Genomic DNA, 5,000 nt, shown 5'->3' with positions numbered 1-5,000 from the left:
TCAGTCTCTGTGTACGTTCTCAGTCTCTGTGTACGTTCTTAGTCTCCGTGTACGTTCTCAGTCTCCGTGTACGTTCTCAGTCTCCGTGTACGTTCTCAGTCTCCGTGTACGTTCTCAGTCTCTGTGTACGTTCTCAGTCTCTGTGTACGTTCTCAGTCTCTGTGTACGTTCTCAGTCTCTGTGTACGTTCTCAGTCTCTGTGTACGTGTACAGGTGGAGAGTAGAGCAGGTGTGTCTCTGTGTTTGACAGGTGAGCTGCTCTACAGGTGAGTCTGTGTTTGACAGGTGAGCTGCCCTACTGGTGAGTGTGTGTGTGTGTGTGTGTGTGTGTGTGTGTGTGTGTGTAGGTGGAGCGTAGAGCAGGTGAGTCTCTGTGTTTGGGGGGAAGAGGCTGAACGCACGGCTCAGCTGGGCGACAGAGAGAGCCGACACGTCTGGTCCAGCACAGGTTGTATCTCTCTCTTACTCCTTCGCTTTCTGTCTCTTTCTTTCTCTCTCTCTATCTCACTCAAACACATGCAAACACACACATACACGCACACATGCACGCGCACACACATACATACGTGCACACACACACACACACACAGATGCGCACAAGCAGGCGCACACGTACACACACACACACACACACGTACACACACGTACACACACACACATACACACACACACACACACACACACACACTCATAGACACACACACACACACACACACACTCATAGACACACACACACACATAGACACACACACACATAGACACACACACACACACACACACACACACACACAGCTCATTGATGAGGCCTTGCACGGTGGTCTGGGCGAGATAGCAAAATACCGATGCTGTCGTCAGGGAAAGTAATGCCATTCTGCAGGTTCTTACTGTGTAGCCCCTAATCTCACCCACACACACACACACACACACACACACACACACACACACACACACACACACACACACACAGACATGCAGTTTCTTACTGTAGGCCCTAATCTCCCTCACACACACTCGCACCCAGACGACACAGGAACGGATGCATACATTCATGCGTATTGATAGCTTTTACAGGTCACTTGCTTAACCCTGATAAACCATGCCAAGTCTCAGTCTGTCTACACACACACACACACACACACACACACACACACACACACACACACATACACTTGTTTAACCCTGATGAACCAAGCCAAGTGTATACTTACCTGCCTGCCTGCCTGGCTGTCTGCCTGCCTGCCTATCTATCTATCTACCTACCTACTTACCTGCCTGCCTGCTTGCCTGCCTGCCTGCCTATCTATCTATCTATCTATCTATCTATCTATCTATCTATCTATCTATCTATCTATCTATCTACCTACCTACTTACCTGTGTGTCTGTCTGTCTGACTCATACACACACTTAAACACTTGTTTAACCCTGATGAACCAAGCCAAGTCTCAGTGAAGGGAGAGTGGTTTGTACTCCACCTCCAAGGCCAGAACCTCAAAGGATGATTCAATCTACAGCGGACCTGCTTACCTGCCTTCCAGCACCATTAGTTAGCCGATACCCTAGCGTAGCCCCTATACCCTAGCGTATCCCCTATACCCTAGCGTAGCTCCTTGAAAAGGTTTGCAACCAGAATTTATGTTTAGGAATTAAAATGCCAACAGAGGTTAAAGTTACGTTCTGAAAATAACTTAATAAGAAAAAAACAAGAAAAAAAAACTAAAACATGTTTTAGTTATTTTCGCCCGAGGCCCAAAAGCGAACATCACAGTGTTGTAACGTGGTATAAATATTACCGAAGCGATTGGTCTGATGTTGTAAAACTGCTCGAGTATGCGCACGCAGATCAATAGCCTGAGATGCATAAAACATCAGTGTGCTGGTTCCCGTCAATGTTTCTCTCCTCTCACAGTCTCTCGTTCCCGTGTCCTCGCGTTGAACCCAGTGTAGTAGCGTAATTGCGGGGTTGAAGACTTCCCTGTTTCCTGGGTCAAAGTTGGGAGGGAAATCAGAGCCTTGCACAGCATCGGGCTTTGCTAACAGCGGGTTGTTGTGTTCCTTACCCGCCCCCCCGAGGGAAGCTTTATCTGTCTTGTTCAGACTATTGATGTGGTAATTGCCTGTCCGAGAGAGACACACACCAACTCAAAAAAATATCTCCAACACAGAAACTCTCTCTTTGTATGGATCATTCTCTTCAGAAACAGAGAAAAAATATCCCCATGTTGAGTGATTCAATAAGGGGGCATGGTTTTCAGACCTTGGGAATCTTATGAAGTTGAACTTATAGTATGTGCAACAAAGTCTAAAAGTACACCTTTTGAATCTGAACATCCTGTCGGTTCAGGTAGGGCACCCTAAGTTAATGTTGGGGTGGCAGGTAGTCTAGAGGTTAGAGAGGCAGGTAGTCTAGAGGTTAGAGAGGCAGGTAGTCTAGAGGTTAGAGAGGTCAGGTAGTCTAGAGGTTAGAGAGGCAGGTAGTCTAGAGGTTAGAGAGGTCAGGTAGTCTAGAGGTTAGAGAGGCAGGTAGTCTAGAGGTTAGAGAGGCAGGTAGTCTAGAGGTTAGAGAGGCAGGTAGTCTAGAGGTTAGAGAGGCAGGTAGTCTAGAGGTTAGAGACGCAGGTAGCCCAGAGGAGAGGCAGGTAGTCTAGAGGTTAGAGAGGCAGGTAGTCTAGAGGTTAGAGAGGCAGGTAGTCTAGAGGTTAGAGAGGCAGGTAGTCTAGAGGTTAGAGAGGCAGGTAGTCTAGAGGTTAGAGACGCAGGTAGCCCAGAGGAGAGGCAGGTAGTCTAGAGGTTAGAGAGGCAGGTAGTCTAGAGGTTAGAGAGGTCAGGTAGTCTAGAGGTTAGAGAGGTCAGGTAGCCTAGAGATTAGAGAGGCAGGTAGCCTAGAGGTTAGAGAGGCAGGTAGCCTAGAGGTTAGAGAGGTAGGTAGTCTAGAGGTTAGAGAGGTCAGGTAGCCTAGAGGTTAGAGAGGCAGGTAGCCTGGAGTTTAGAGAGGCCGGCTAGGAATCGGAAGGTCGCTGGTTTGATCCCCGCCTCAGGAGGGAGCTGCATGTGAGCCGGTGACTGGAGGGTTTCTGGCATCATATCTAAAGTGTCTACCCCTGCCATGTGCCCTTGAGCAAGGCACTTAACCCCTAATTGCTCCAGGGGCACTGACTACGGCTGACCCTGTGCCTAGAGCAAAATAATACATTTTGTCGTACTCTGTACTTTTGTGCAATGACAAAAAAGGTTGAATCTAATCCGATCTAATGTCGCTGCTCTGTTCTGAGCAGACAGGACAGCTGGTTCATGCATATGCAGTCATCCGTCACATGTTCAAAGGGACAGATGCTCACGAGCTGCATCCTAACGCTCGTCAGTACAGCTGCTTTCTACAGTCGCGTTCTCGCTCTAACCGTGATAGTACCTTTCGTGTGGTCGTCGTCCCACACAAAACGTAATAAAAATCAATATGGAATCTGTTCTCAAGAGAGAACAAGAGAAGTCCTCGACTCAGACTCCACTCTCTGTCTGGATCACTGACTGAATGATAGTTCATTTGGTCCAGGCACTTCAGTACAAAGTAAACAAAATGGTGTTCCCTGCCATATTGAATAGGTGTATGTCGTGGTCTTTTTGCTCCAGACAGGGAGCCGTACAGAGTGGAGTTTGCAGGCATTTGCACCAAGGTTAAAAGTATTACCATATCATTTTTGACATTTTTGGCATTTAGCAGACGCCTTATTCCAAAGCGACTTACAATCGATACATTTGACTAAGCAAGCGAATCATCAATCCACCAGTCGCAGCAGGAATAGTAATCCAGCTCAGGCCCGGGGCCATTGATAGAAGGAAAAACCTTCTTCTATCACCTTCTTCTAAACCTAACCTTTTTCTTTTTTTATTACTTTTTTATTTTATTTAGACACTGGAGAAACAGAGAAACAGTACAAGGGGGGCAAATATACGTTTTTAGAAGAGTGTGTGTGTGTGTCAGTAACCAGTAGCTGTGTCAGTTTATTACCGTTAGCATGTTGTGTTGATTTGTCACGCTGCCCTGAATACTGTACATACCTGTTACCTACCTCCCCCTCCTCCCCCCCCTCACCCCCTCACCCCTTTCCAACAAAGACCGCAATGGAAATAAGCAGTTCAGCTTTGTTGTGTCATCCTTGATAGTTTTAGAACAGAAATCATGTATGTATGAATCTGCATCAGATGCAGATGTTATTTTTCTATTTTAAAATTGTCTAATAAAATCAATCATGAGTGAGTGAGTGAGTGACCTGACTGAGTGTTCTGACTGAATTCAAAATCGTTAGCCTCATAGCATAATTGTCATAGCATAAAAGTCATGCTTCACTTGTGGTCAGCCGAGCCATCTTTGTATGTAGTGTCAAAAATGTCAAAGAGATGACTTGGGCAGATAGTGATTTTGGAATGTAACAAGAATTCTGATGTCATAGAGGCAATAATGCACAGTGAATCAGCAGTGTTAGGAGAGTAGGGTTAGGCAGATATCTCAATTTGGCTAACGATATTATGTCTGTGATCTGAACTTAATTAATGCACTACTGGCCAGTCTACCACAGTGTAGAAGAAAAGAAAATGTATTCAAGATAAAAAATAAAATAAAAATCCTTCATTTTATGACTTTCTTGTATCACGTTGTTCAAATTATTAAATATTACATTTTTGAGCCGTTTCTTTTTTGCGTCTAGGCAAACTTTTTTGCGACTGGGCTAATCCATTACATCCGGTGGATTTGCACCCTGGGAGATATCTTTAAAAAATTGCACCACAAGAGTTCCCTTGCAGCGCTGTGTGTGTTGACTACCATTCCTCATTCGTTCCATGCATTTACAATGCAGCCCAGTCCTCCGATTTCTACCTCCACCAGCCTCCCCCCTTCCCCCTGAATACAGACACCTGGCACAGCAGAAGAAGATGGTTAGTATTCAACGTGGTTACAGATGTCTCTTAACGCGTCTACATCTTTTCGCTTGAACGTGAAGAACAA

Source organism: Nansenia antarctica (assembly GCF_963989245.1).
Source record: "Nansenia antarctica genome assembly, chromosome: 4".
In the NCBI taxonomy this organism is placed as follows: domain Eukaryota; kingdom Metazoa; phylum Chordata; class Actinopteri; order Argentiniformes; family Microstomatidae; genus Nansenia; species Nansenia antarctica.
This window is presented reverse-complemented; position numbering follows the sequence as displayed.